This window comes from Passer domesticus, chromosome 12 (assembly GCF_036417665.1).
Source record: "Passer domesticus isolate bPasDom1 chromosome 12, bPasDom1.hap1, whole genome shotgun sequence".
NCBI lineage: Eukaryota > Metazoa > Chordata > Aves > Passeriformes > Passeridae > Passer > Passer domesticus.
In genome coordinates, this window is record NC_087485.1 from 3,150,938 (window position 1) to 3,166,093 (window position 15,156).

The 15,156-nt window shown below is 40.9% G+C and overlaps 1 long non-coding RNA gene across 1 annotated transcript; it reads right to left on the reverse strand.

The window, feature by feature from the left end:
* Positions 1-486: 486 nt before the first annotated feature.
* Positions 487-11,470, reverse strand: LOC135279289 (uncharacterized). The gene is made up of 3 exons (XR_010346584.1): positions 8,607-11,470; positions 2,246-2,464; positions 487-638 (listed from the first exon to the last, which is right to left on the reverse strand). It is a non-coding gene; the product is annotated as an uncharacterized LOC135279289 (long non-coding RNA).
* Between the last annotated feature and the right edge of the window lie 3,686 nt (positions 11,471-15,156).

Consider the following 15,156-nt stretch of genomic DNA (forward strand, 5'->3'; position numbering starts at 1 on the left):
TCTTTGATGGATGACACTTTCCCCCCTTGGCAGACAGCACACGTTGTAATTCTTCTGAATGTGCTTATTATTTTAAATTGTTTGCTCTATCATTGTCCCAGCAAATGAAGGGAAATGGCTTGTCAGGATCATAGACCTCTGGTTATCCAAACTGCTTGTTTAGCCTCAAAAAGTGCATATTTTTCCTGTCCCTGAACAGAAATCTATTCTTCCCCCGCAATATTTGCTAAGTGTTTTCTTGCAAAACAGAACAATTCTGAAAATAAGAGTAAAGAGGAATTAGTAACAAGGAACACAAAGGTTTCCCAGTCAGGTTTTTGCACACTGTTATTTCTGATTTGTTTATTGTAAAATAAAACTATGAATTGCATCCTCCACTCTCAGTCCATCCCATGTATCCAGATTCCCTTCAAAGAAATGAACCTGTAACTCCCTGTTTATGGGAATAAATCACACAGGACTCCATTTTCTTCATGGTGCAAAAAGCCCATTCTTTATTCACAAAACTCCTTTTTATGCAGTGTTACAGACCTGGTGTGGGACTCCAGTTGGTCAGGAGCTTCCTTGCCAATTACTTTATTGGTCAGTAACAAATTGTTGTTCTGTATTGATTGGTCACTCAAACTCTCAGAGTGTACCTGCAGGAAAAGTTGTTTGTGATAGTTTTCATTTTTCTAACGGTGTAAAACCAGTTTATAGAGGGGTCAGTTGTTTTTCACCCAGGAATAGATTGTCATGTTAGTGAACTGCTCACACCAGGATTCTTTCACATGGGAACCTGCACAGTGCCAGCTTGACAAGGCCAGCCACTGATTTTAGGAGAGCAGGCCTGACTTTATGAAGCTTTTCTTTATGATCTTTGTACCTTCGTGCTCCCCTGCAATTTCCTTGCACTGGACATCAATCCAGCTGCAAAGGCTCCACAGCACGGGCAGGGAGATCCCGTTCATCATTCCCATCTCCAGCGTTCCAGCCACACAAATCTCTGCAGGTCTGGGGTGAGCTCAGCTCTGCTCCAAGCACCACGGCAGAGGAGCAGAGGGAAGTGTCCTCCCTCTCCCCTCCCAAATCCTCCCTGTCCCCTCCCAAATCCCAAATCCTCCCTTCCCCAGCCACAAACCCCTCTTTGCACCGGCCCTGGAGGAGGTTTTGTGCGCTCAAGTGAAGAAATAGCCTGACAGACTGCTGCCCGTGTCTAATCCTGCAAATCAGCACCAATAATCATCTTAGCCCTGCGGCAGATCTATTTTTAATGAGTGTCACCCCCCAGCTGCCTCTGGGCTCCCAGTTCCAGATGTGAAGCCATTGGCTGCTGGCTAATACTGGACTTTCACTGGCACCCTGTAATCCCTGGGGATTATTCACTGAGATGCTTCCCTCTCCTTTTTACATAACCAAGGGGACCTTTCTTATTTATCATCAGAATGGAGTGGTTGCTAAATTCAGGCCACAAAAGCTGTTCTCTAAACTGACCCTCTGTGCACTGATATTTATCCATTTATAAATACAATATACTGAACTCACTTAAATAGGCTCCTAATTCTGGGGCTTCCAGCTTTTCAGTTATTGTTACAATTAACAAAAAAAATATATATATTATATAAAATATAATATATATATATAATATAGAAAATATATTTATGTGTATAAAATATATATTATATAATATATATAATATATAAAATATATTACTAATATATAACACATCTCTTTATAGTACATAATACATAACATAAAATATATAACATATAATACACAATATATAATTTATAATATATAATATATAATATATAACATACAATATATACAACATATAACATATAATATATAACAGATATGTTATATATGATATATATATAGTATATAACACACATAACATATATAATATATAATACTATCTCAATGATATTTTATTTTAATATTTTATTGTTTATTTTTCTTATAGTATATTAAGATTTTATTTTTTTATTTTTCACTAGATTCAAAATTTTTCTGTAGATTCAAATTCTCCCTGGGGGAAAATAAACCCCAGCTTTTACTCACAGCCCAAACCTTATATAACTCTTCAGGGTATGATTCATATTACAACTGCATTGGGTGACAACTGCATTTTGAAAGACACACACACAGACATTGATGTTGTCTGCCAGCATCTCAATTTTCTTTGAAACACATAAACTCTCTCTGCCTTCCTTTGGCTGCGGGGAGAAATCTGTCAATGTTTTTAAAGTTCAGTATGAAATACCTCCGTTGCCGCAAGAACTGAGTGGGAAGATTTTTCCTCTTCCCCGAAGAGCTGTAGGATTTTGGAAGTGTTTCATGTGGAGCATCAGGACAATCCATCAACACTTTGAAACTCCTCGAGGAAGAGAAATTCAGATTTCTTGTCATCGGTTCTGTGCGGCCCAAAACATTTTGTTCCCATGTGAAGCATCTCATTTTTGAGATGGAGATACCTGGAATACTGAAATGGAAAAATGGTCACTTTCTAAAAACCCACCAATTGTCTTATTTTGATAGAATTTTAATTTTTTTTTTAAATTTCTCATTTATTAAAGGCAAAATCTGAATAATTTCTAGAAAGAATTGTTCATGGTGACTGTTTCTTTAGGAATCAGTAGCTTTGTGGACTCAAGTACCTGGATTAGAGGGTCCAAATGAAAATGGACCATTGAGCAGGAGCCAGAGAGAACTGCTGGACCTTGGTGTGGTGTTACCAGGGCAGGACCTGGGGGAAGGCAGCTGGCTGATATCTGGTTACTAAAATACACACATTTCTGCCCAGAAACCTTAAAAATATTAAATATTTCTCATGGTTAATTAAGGGAAATGCTGCTATGTTATTTTATTTTAATGAATTTAAGAATCAGGGGGATTCTGTTGTAAGAAAAAATCAGCCAAGAGGAAATCCTTGGCTAATGGCCTTTTAAGACCCCCTGTTACCTATATACCAAATTAAAAATTAAAAATTTTGTGTTGGGAATATAAAGGAATTATTTGCTTGCCTTTGCTCTTTGGCTTCCATATATTGGCTGGGTTGTGCAGAATATTATTTCTGTTCAGTCCTCCCCTCCCAATATTTCACTCTCGCAGACCCAAGGGCCTCAGGATTTCAGCAGCCAATTCTCTTACACTCATTTCAGCCTTAAAACCTCACTGCTAAGTCAATGTACATAATCCAGTGACAGATTGGGCTCTTAGTGTGGAGACAGAAGAAATAATCAAGTGCAGGGCAGAAAATCCCAGCCACCCATCTGACTTTAGTGCCAGGGAAAGCAGACAGCTCCTTAAATTACAGAGAACATGTCAACAAACGGCAATAATGAGTGAACTGTGGCCCAGAATGGTCCCTGTGCCAGCTCAGGGCTTGGCTTGCCCAGCTCTGCTCTAATCCCTCAGCTTGGTGGTCAGAGAGTGAGGAAATGCAAAGTTGGCACAAGTGTTGCAGAAAGGTTTTTGAGGTAGCAGGGATGCCGTGTAATTTAAGGAGCCGGGAATGGAATTGGAAACTCTGCTGAAATTGCAAGCAGAGCAACTGAGGGGCGCTGAGGGTGAAAATTTCCACTTTATTTTCATGCCTCCTGGGCTCTCCCCTCCTTTAAGGTCTCCCAAATTGAGTTAAATCTCAGGCAGGCACCGTTCCCTGTGGCTGTGGTTAAGATCCTGCTCTCACACCTCCTGAGGATCTCTGTTTATTCCAAACTCACACAGCAGATGGACACCCAGCTCTCCAACGAGCTCCACTCCAACACCCAGCCTCCAGGTTGGGTTTTTTCCTTTTTTTTATTTTTTGAGGCAACCCCAGTAATGAAAATAAATGCCCGGGGCCTGACAGAAAGCAGGCATTTGATTGCGTGAGCAGCCAGTTTTCCAGCCAAAAGTGATAACAAATTAAATAGCCATCTGAAACGGGGAGTAATGAACCCAGGAGTGCTGGCACAAGCTGCCATCTGTGGGCTGCTCACTGAGGATTCAGGCTCCAAAGGAACCTGGATGCAGTAAAACATGTGACTGAGTGAGGGGCTGCCTCCAAACCCATGGGGCAGCAGCAAAACCCAAAAAAACCCCCATAAAATGAGCACTAAGCCTTGTATTTAATTCTTTTGCTGCAATAAAGGCAGAAAATCCACTTCAAAATTCAATATATATATATATATGAATATTTAACATATATGTGAACATATTATTATACAAATTATTATTCTATATTGTATAATATATATTATAAAATAATACATTTATATATTATATATTATTTTATATATTATAACATATAAAAATATGATAGAGTATGTGTTATATCATGTTATATAACCTATATTATATTTTATATAACATATGTTACACAATATATATTATATAACATATACTATAACATATATTATATACTATATGTTATATAACCTATAATTTATAATATATAATTTATAATTATTAAATCTTACATACATTATTATTATAGAATTATATGACATATATATTAATGTAATATTATATATCATATTAATGTGAATTAATACATATAATTAATATATATGTGAACAAACACATGCTCAAGTAAAATGAGTCAATTCCAATTTGTTCTGTAAGGAATAATGTCCTGCAGCAGACACAGACAGCCTGTGTATTACTGCACAACACTTCGTATTTAATCCTGAAGCAATCAAATGATGGTAAACAAGAGAAAAGATTGGACATTCATTTCTGACATTATGCTTTTAGCAGCCCCCACAAGCCATGTTTCCTCTAAAAGGTGAATTTGTGTCTCTGAAATTCACAAGTTCCAGTGTAAAAGTTTGCTCTGCACAGCCAAGCAGGTGAAGAAATATCAATTCTGACACATAAAATCCCACTTTTTGTGGTCTCACAGCTCGCTGTCCAGGTGTTCAAGACCTTTGCACGAGAGGAAGATTTGTGTGAAAATATTTCACCTGCAAAGATTGCTGCTAAATAAAGGTAAAAGCCAGAACTTGACAGGGCCACAGGTGCAAAACACCTGCCCAGGCTGTGAGCAGCATTTCCTTGTACAAAATATTTACTTTTAGGTTTCGCAGCAGCAATACACAATTTAAGCCAATAGCCAATATTTTCAATTTCATTTCCCATTCTTTGGTTCTTTCCCCTCTTCTTTTTAATTGCAGGTCCAGCAAGTTGGTGACTCCAAGAGTTCTAGCCCATAGGAAATAAAAAAGAATAATAAAAAAGAAATTCAACATTCAGACTTCATTATTGCTGTGAAAAGATTAAAAATCTAATCTAAACATACCTTTCAGAGCCAAGCAGGAGGTACAAGTGGGATAACATCTTTGGGTTTTTTATAAACAAAATTTGCAAAGATTAATTTGTGATTTAGCTGCAGGTGTTGGCAATAGTGCTGTTAAGCACCTGCTCCATCCATATGAAATCCTGTTGGTGTGTTTGACTCAAATTTAAGTACATGAAAAACTGTGTTCCTGAACAAGAGCTGCTGGGAGGAGACTTCACAGCAAGGCTCAAGTTTAAATTAATTGATCTCCAAACTTCTCCATCAAAACTCTGTGCTCTGACATAAACCCCGTGTCAGAAAGATACTGACACAAATTCTGACACAAATCAGAGAGAAAAGCAATTCCAGAAGACTTTGGTCATTTCAGGCAATAAAGAATGAATTGCAAAAATCTTCTGGTTGTTTCAGTACTGGAAAAAAAAAAATTATGTTGTTAGAATGTTCATTTACTTTCCAAACAGAGTTGGTTTTAAGGGAAAATGCCTTGGGGAGGCACAGAGGTGAGGTGGCACAGCCTGGCAGGGAGAAGCTGCCCATGGCAGATGCTGCCATCCCTGGGGACTGGGCTGGTTCCTCACTGCCTGGGTGGCACCACGCCGTGCTTATTGAGGCTGCAATTAATGCAGAGTTATTAATTGTCACAGACAAATTTTATGAAAAATCCTTTTCCCGGGATCTTTTCTCCTGAGAAGCTGGGAAGCTCCAGCTTCTCCATGTTTTGCTGCTTTGAAATGTGATTTGGAGAATTGTTTACCCAGCATGTGAAATTGTTTTTGCTTGATGACCAATGGCAGCCACCCATGTTGAGGCTGTGAGCAGTCACAAGATTTTATTATCTTTCCTTTCCTTTCCTTTCCTTTCCTTTCCTTTCCTTTCCTTTCCTTTCCTTTCCTTTCCTTTCCTTTCCTTTCCTTTCCTTTCCTTTCCTTTCCTTTCCTTTCCCTTTCCCTTTCCCTTTCCCTTTCCCTTTCCCTTTCCCTTTCCCTTTCCCTTTCCCTTTCCCTTTCCCTTTCCCTTTCCCTTTCCCTTTCCCTTTCCCTTTCCCTTTCCCTTTCCCTTTCCCTTTCCCTTTCCCTTTCCCTTTCCCTTTCCCTTTCCCTTTCCCTTTCCCTTTCCCTTTCCCTTTCCTGCTTTCTGATGGAGCTTTTCTCTCTATTCTTTTTAGTATAGTTTTAGTACAGTATTTTAATATAATATAATATCATATTACATATATTACATTAAATCAGCCTTCTGAAGCATGGAATCAAGATTCTCATCTCCTCCCTCATCCTGGGACCCTCGAACACAACCATAATTAATCATGTTCTGCTCTCCCCACTCCTCCTCCTGACTCTGCACTTGCACCAAAGGCTCCCTGTCCCTGCAGGTGAAGCAGCAGCTCGATGGCTCTGGAGGTGCTCCAAGTGAGCCCTCAGCAGCTGCCTGCTGTCCTCACCAGGGAACAACCTCTCCTCCTCTCTCTGGGAGGGTATTTCCATATTTTCCATCACCCATGTGTGTTCCAGCCCAGGCACAGCTGATCCCAGGGCTGCCAGCTGGATTGTCCCATCACACAGCACAGGAAATGTTCCTTTGGCTCCTGGTGTGGGCCAAAGTCACCTTGGCGCTAAAAACCCACTTGGAATCCAGGACTGGCTTGTGCACCTTTGGGATTCCCCTGCACCAGTTAACACTGCAATGCTAAGATATAATTACAGTACTTTCATTCTAAAGGCTTGGACAATGTGCCCCATTTGTCTGTACACAACTGAGTTCATCCAGTTTGATTTTTCCACCTTTCTGCACTCCTGACTGTCTTCTTCTACTTCTCCATGTGCTTTGTGGTGTCGTTAAGAAAACAAACCAGTAAAACTTACTAAAGATATCATCCCCTCTTGCTTCATTACATTTTTCTGAGTAGATTTAGTTGAGATATTAGGGAAAAAATCCTCCCTGTGAGGGTGGGCAGGCCCTGGCACAGGTGCCCAGAGCAGCTGTGGCTGCCCCTGGATCCCTGGCAGTGCCCAAGGCCAGGCTGGATGGGGCTTGGAGCAGCCTGGGACAGTGGGAGGTGTCCCTGCCATGGCTGAGGTGAGACTGGATGGGCTTTAAAGTTCCTTTCCAACCCAAACCATTCCCTGATTCTACAAATGTGCTGAAATTTCTCATGATCCCAAGGAGAAGGCACTCAGCCCAATTTAATTTTTTCTGTGCTGCTGTATTTTATTTTATTTTTTTTTAATTGCTGGCCACCATTTCCAGATGTCTCTAAAAATGAGAGCATCTGAGTAATTCAGCACTCCCAAGCATCAGCAGAGTGCAGGCAGAACAGATGGCCGTTCCCACAGCCTTGGACGTGAATCCTCCTGACGTGTGAGATGGCAACTGCAGGGCAGCAAAAAATAAGGTATTGGACCTTTTTTTATTAACTTTATGGGGTGAGTGACATTTTGCTGGAAGCCAGGCTATTTCTGGTTGCCATGTGTGCTGCTGCTCGTCCCTAAATTGGAGGTGAAGTTGTGGAAAGATGTGGAAACTGTCGTGATGCAGCAGACAGCAGGAGGGTAAAAGTCCCTGGTCTAGACAGATGATGATAGAATCACATATTTTTAATTTAGTATTGAAGGACACTTCTATCAGCACCAGCTATCAGTGGACACATTCTGCTCTTGTGAGAAAATAACCAATTATTGCAGCAATTCTACACAAAGAAGTGGGATTATACAAGCAGAAATAAATGATAATAAATATATAAAGAGATATTATGGACTTCTTGCATTTAAATGCATAGATGAAAGGTTGCAGATAGATTTACATATAAAGAAAAAATATCTAGATAGACAATCAGTTGTCAAGGTTTTAGTCTCTTGGTTCCTCTCATTAAATACAGCTACATTTTCTCCTTATTTTCATATTGAAATTAACCATTATTTCATTGAAGTAAAAATAACAGGAAAATAAATTCAGGAAAATAAATTCCTTAGCTTTGTGATTTAGCACCTTTGACCTTTTGAAAGGTTTTCCACAAAGCCTTTCAACATCTCTGCAGAAAGAAAACCTGAAGTCGTAGTTGCACTGGTTTATTCCACATTTAAATAAAAATATCTGTTTTCAGCAGAGTTCTCCATTCTCTCCCTTACTCGAAGCACACACATTTGGATCATTCACACACTCTAAACACTGCTCTGTGCTGGAAGCAGCTGGAGGATTTCTGCAGCCCCCCCAGGCCCTGGGGCTGCCCAAAGGCAGCAGAGTTCCTGCCAAGGAGAGCCTCCCCAGCCACAGGGCACAGAGGGCTGTGTCAGCTACTCCCATGCTCCTCAAGCAAGCCATTAATGCAAAGTCAAGCTTTAAGTACCTCCTCCTGCAGTTTCATGAAAATCTTGGTGATGATCTCTCAGGTACCCAGAGGTCTGTGGGACAGTCTGAACCAAAATGCTTTGCAGTTTGATTTTTCTCCTACTTACGCCAACCCACAAACAATTTCCAGTCCCTCTGCTGTTTATAAACCCCCACAGTCACGTTGTGCTCCATCCTCATGAAAACAACCACAACACATGCACATGGCTCCCAGCACATGCATTTTTTTGCCAGTGTGTAGCTTATGATGTGGCTATTAGCCAGGCTGCTGGCATTTCAAAATTCATCCCATTCCCCTTGTTCTGTCCCTCTGAGGTGCTCACATCAGGCTGAAATGAAAATCTAGGTATTTTAGTTCTGCTCCATTATGTCATTTATTTTAGAAGGATGTCTAAAGAAGAAGGGGGAAAAAAGAAACTTTAAAAAAAAAATTTGGATCACATCACCAGAGCAAACAATGTACTCCTGATCTACCTGCTTTTTTTTTTCCATTTTACAATTCCATTACTTAATATGGATAGACACAACAAAATCCAGTGGGAGTTTTAGAACAGTGAGAAAATTCATCATTGAGCAAGCTCACAGTGAGAGGAGTGGATGCTCTGGGTGGCCACAAGGCTGCTGAAATCAGGTTTGTAACCCCTCACACAGATCAGAGCAGGTGCTGAGGATCCCTTGGCTGATAAAAGGTTCTGGTATTTATTTATATTTATATACACACTGAGGACTAGAGAAGGCAATAGAACAATCTGGAATTTCTGAGCTGGTCTTTCAGGATGGAGAGTTTTTAAGGACAGAGCAGCACGGATGGATAAAATATTCCTAAACCTGGGACACACCCCTACAGCCTGTACTCCAAGTGCCTGAGCTCCAGTTTGCTGTTTGTTGGAGAGGAAATTGCTCAGTGCTCTCTAAGCAGCCTGCTGAGAGGTAAGAGAGGGCCATAACCACATATCAGATGTAATTTTACATCTTAGAGCAGCTGGAGTCACACAGCTCCCTTCAAAACCCACAGCAAGCGTTGCCTGAGGATAAACTGCACTGCCAAGGGGCACCTTTGTCACCCCTTGGCACAGGAACAAATGCTCTGCCATTTAATTATGGCAGGGAACTGTCGGCTGGACGTGTCAGACAAGGCAGAGGCAGGGATCAGTTTCCTTTTGCTTGATGAGCTCCAGTGTCAGGGAGCCCAGCTGGAGCCCAGCCCCAAACTGGGGCAGAGGGAACCTGAGAGCACCTCAAATGGCAGCTCTAGTCCTCACCACTGCAATTCTTGTTCCCTGCTCCCATTGCTGAAGCAATCTGCTTTTCCCTGCTCCTTTACAGATGTTTTAGAAGTGTACAGGAATGGTTTCTAATATAAGCCCTTCTCTTGGTTTAAAACAAAAGCTAGCAGGGAGAAATAAAATATGTTATAAAGGCATTGCACAGGCTAGGTGTAATAGCTGCCACTTAAATGTACTGCAACACTCAGAGCTCTCAGTTCAGCCCAGAAACTGGGTTTCATTCTGACACTTTGTGTAGAAGGGAGATGACAGTGGTGCCAGCTTGCTGAACTTGTCAAAGAGATTATTTTGATTAATTTACTTCTGCCTTGCTCACTCTTCTCCCAAAGGCTGGAGGAAACTGCCTCAGGTTGAGCCAGAGGAGGTTTAGATTTGACAATACTTGAAATAGTTGAAAAAATTATACCTAGAAAGGGTTACCAAGCATTGGAGCAGGCTGCCCATGGCAGTGGTGGAGTCACCATTCCTGAAAATGTTCAGAACCCTGTGGAGGTGGCACCTGAGGCCAGGGCTCAGGGGTGCTGGGCTCACAGCTGGGCTTGGAGCTCTTTCCCAACCTCCCCAATCCTGTGATTCTACAATTGTGCTGCTCCTGGGACTGACAGCAGCATTGGAAATCTCTGATTTCTGCAAGCATTTATTCTGGAAATCAGAATAAGTGCACCAGGAAAGTTTTCCTCTTCTCTAGACCCTTGGAAAGCCCCACTTCAGAGCGTGGCAGCCTGACTAATGCCTGTGTTTGGAATAAAAACCTGTCCCTCAGGTGTCTCAATTATTGCAGTCCTGCCAGGGCTGGGCAAAATCTTCAGATAAAAAAAGGGTTTTTTAGAGGACTACACAGCAATTAGCTTTATTCTTGCTTTTCAAAATACACAGGTGACCTTTTAAAAATGTTATGGTTAAATAAAGAAGTTGCTGGATTTATAAATTTAAAACCTGTGAACAATTTGCCCTGAGTCTTAAAGAGAGACAGCTACAAAAGCTATATAATAAATAAGCACTGAGAATGTTTAAAAATTCCTCAAAAAATGTTTTGTTTTGTTTTTTTTCAGTGCTGGATCATGCAGGGTCCTGGAGGTGCTGGCTCACACCTCTGGGGAGCACAAGGAGCTCAGAGCTCTCCAGAGAGGTCCTGGCAGGGATGGAGCAGGAGGAACACACCAAAAACTTTCCTCCAACCTGGGGGCATGGCTGCTGCCAGCTGTGCTGGGAGTGGGTGGTTTTCCAAATATTTGGAGCAAAACAACAAATTCAGAATTTCCTGGTTGAGGAAATCTATGCAAGCAGCACCACAAAGTCACCTCCTGTTTCTCAATAACAATTCCCATTGGTTTTACTGGGTGTACACTTTAAAAAATACAAAAACACCTTCACAAATGGGACACAAACTTTGTTACATTGTCTTCAAAACTCCTGCCACTTACACAAACACCACCCCACAGTATAATCTCAAAAATGTGGTTATTTTTCTCAGACAGTCTGTTGCTGCTGGGCCCAGGCTGCAGGCAGTCTGAGACATGGAGAGAAGTACATGTTCCTTTTTCTCTCTTTTTAGGTGCAAATATAATCCTGAAGATAATAAAATATTCATTATACTAAATATTTAAATTCTTCTACCCCGCTGGCCTGGGTACTTCTACACTCACAAAAAAAGAAAGAAAAAAAGAAAGGAAAAAAAAGAAGGTTTTAACAAACTGAAAACAGAAACACAGTGAAACAGAAAAAAATGTGTGTTCGGCAAACACAGGTGAGTGTTTAGGAAATTACAGCTTTAGTTAAAGCATTACCACTGAAACAGTGATGAATTTATTGCAAAGGAATTTATTGCACAGGTAACTCCCAGGGTCTCAGGTGAGGGAATGCTTGCTCAAGAAGGGAAATGCACCTCTCTCAAAAAAAAAAAAAAAGTTCTCAAATCTTTTTGGTCTGGCCTTTTAACAGGAAACACTTTATGAAATGTGTCTTAAGAACCACTGGATTGAGTTAAAAATCACCTCTATAGATATCTATTTACTGAGACAGCCAGATCTTCTCTCACACTTGATTTTTACCAGTTGGCATTTATGTTTTCCAGCCAGAGAGAGAATTATCCACAAATCCATGAAAAATCCATGAAAAAATGTTGATGTTGATATACTGAATATAGAAAACACATGAGCAAACATCTTCCAGATCTGCTGTTAAACTAAAGTGATAAAGTTTATCCAACTCTGCAAACACAAAGGCAGGAAAAATCCCAACAAATGACACGCCTGTAGAGCCTTGGCAATTTTACTTTTAAATGCAAACCCAAAGCATTCAGAACAAATGGAGCATTTCTTTCATTTCCAGCCACATGAGTGATGCTGAATTAATATATGGGGCACATTTGAGGGACTTTGCTCCAGTATTAGGCCTTTAAATACAAGGTTTTGTTCCTTATTTCTTTCTCCTTTTCTCTTTTGTATGTGAGGGACTTTAACCCTTTAGCCCTTCAAGGTTTTATTCCCCTCGATCCAGCTGCAGCCACAGCAGCAGGTCACTTCACTGCAATCCCCAAAATTGGTGTGGTTACTCATTGTGCTGTGATCAACAACAAGAATTCAGAGCTCAGAGAAAAGAAGCGATCAAGAGTAAATTATTCTCCAGAAAGGCTGAAAAATACAGTTCATGGGATCTGAACCCACCAGGAGCAGGTCACCCCAAGCTGTGAAATTCCTGAAATAATTTCCTTTTTAGGATTTTCTAGGAAGGTGATCTGTGGAAAGCCAGAGGGGTGAGAAGCTGTGTTACACAACTCTCCTTGCTCACGTTTCAAAAATGCTTCATCGGAGCCCAATCTGCCAGTGGCACCCACACGCCAGAGCTCTGCATCTGCCTGCCCATCTGAGAGCTTAATCTGCCTCTTTCATAAGATAATTACTGCAGGGGCCACTAATATTGCCCATAATCACTGGGCTTTTGTTAACACCTCTAAACCAGCCCGGTTCACACATCAGTTTGCACGGAACCTGGAACTCTGCACTGAAGGACAAAAATTAGGGCTGAGCCTGAAATTTGCTGCTTGTGAGCTCTGAGCCCACATCCTGAAAAACCCTTTGGGTTCTCTGCTGTGAATAATCCACCAGTGGAATTGCTGCCCCCTGATTTCTCTCGTTAATAAAAGGGCATGAATTCTCTCAAAATAACTGTCGTGAAACAGAAAATAACGTGGAGCACGGGGCATCCCTTTAAAGGAAATTCTAACACTGAAATGTGATGCAGAAAATGATTTCTGCAGTTTGAAAATCAGCGTTAAAGAGAAAACTCCCCATTCCTGCCTAGTGAGAGTCCAGAAATTTCTTAAAGGAACCGCAGCAATGATTTCCCCCCCCTCATATTTCTCAAAATCATTCTTCATTCACCATCTGTGACATATCTATATCCTAGAGTAGGTATGCACAAGTGTATTTATTTCTGCACATAAAGATGTCCAATACAAGCAAGAAGAATTAAGAAAATTAAGTTATATAGTGTTAAATAGTAGAGGCAAAGAAAACTTGTCAAACATGCATGAAAGTGAGCCATACACAAATGGCAGCGAGGAAATGTTCTTTATATATCACCCTCTGCATGAAAATAAAAAGCTTTTGAAAAGACATAAATACGAGTGTTTATCAAATTCCTTACTTGGTATAAAAATGATCTTTGCCAGTGCAGGAAAACCACTTTGATTGCTAACAGGATGGGGTTTTTGGGTGTGTTTTTGGGCTGTTTTTTGGCTCTGGAGCCGCAGTGCTGCTCTCCTGCAGGTGCAGGGCTGTGATCAGTGATGGATGCCCGCAGGAGGGGAGCCCCGGGCTCGGGTTTCAGCTTTGCCAGGGGCACAAAGCCGGGCAGGAGGGATGCCAGGGGGAGGAAGGGAGCAAACAACACCGGCCAGGTGACTCCAAACACGACACCAGCGAGGAGATGAGCTCCTTGATGACAGACTCTGAAGCTCCTCTCCTGCCATGTCTCTTTCCATGACTCAACTTCGGGTTTTAATGATGCTCCCTCGCTGCTCGTGACCCAGGAGAAGACATTAATCAAAGCACTGCTGCTTGATTAAAGCATTAATAATATATTTTACAGCAGCAGGGATGTGTATTAGAGGGAGGATAAACCGTCTTTGGCAGGAGAGGTGTTTTCCTTTGTTAAATGTCAGAGGAGAAAAGTTCCAAAAACTGAGCAAAACCAAGATTTGGCAGTGAGTAAAACTGTTCTTGTCACCATAATTCTGCTGCCTCCAAAGAAAAATGGGAAATGCACTAAATAAGAGGGGGTTTAACAGGGATTTGAGGTGACCTCACATTTCTGACCCCTTTTTTTTTGGTTTTCCAAAGAGAGAGGGGTCTCTCCTGCCAGAGGACGTGCCAGCCATGGGTGACCCAAGTGGGGATAACTGCTGTGGCTCAGTGCTGCTTGCTTCCCTATCCCTCTGGAAACATTCCCACAGTTATCCTCTGGGATAACTCACTGGATTAAACCATTTTAGGAGCCCAACTTTCCTCCTCTGACACAGTGGGGTATCTGACATGGGTTAAAATTGCCCAGAATCAACTTGAATAATAGATAAAGAAAAAGAACTTTTCCTTAAAAATAACTAAATTAACAACAGTGGGACAAGACTGGAAAAGGATGAAGCAATGAAGAATATTAAGATTGACAGCAGTGTCTTCTTCCATTCATAAATGTGATGGCTCCATTTCTTTTGCAATAATGATATTTTGCACAAGTGAATGGTTTAAAAAAAGAAAATTAAATCAAAAAGTGTCAATGCAATAAAAATGTTTCCACATCCCTGGCCTGATTTTCTACTCACTTCAATCTCTTTTTGCTGGTATAGTCCCATGGAATATAATAGCTTTGTTCTTCAGGGGATAAAATCAGAGGCAGAAATGAAGTTACAAATGGAAATGATGCCAAAAAGTCACAACTTACTCTCCTGGGCAGTGTGTCAGAGTTGGACACTGCCAGAAATCTTATTTTTGTCTAGGTAAAAAGACAAATGAGTAGAAAAAATTTGAAGGTCAATTGTTAATGAGTATTAAACAACACCATCTGAATAGTCCCAGATAGATACGACCAAGAAATTAACATCTAAAAACCAGAAGTACAAAAAAACCCAAACTCATAGAAGGCTGAAGATCCTTTAATATGTGTCTTCATTTTACCTCCAGCATGGACCAGACATTCTGCAACTTCAAGCACTCAAATGGACTTATTCCTTACTGACACAGGTACCAAAGCACTTCTCTCCCT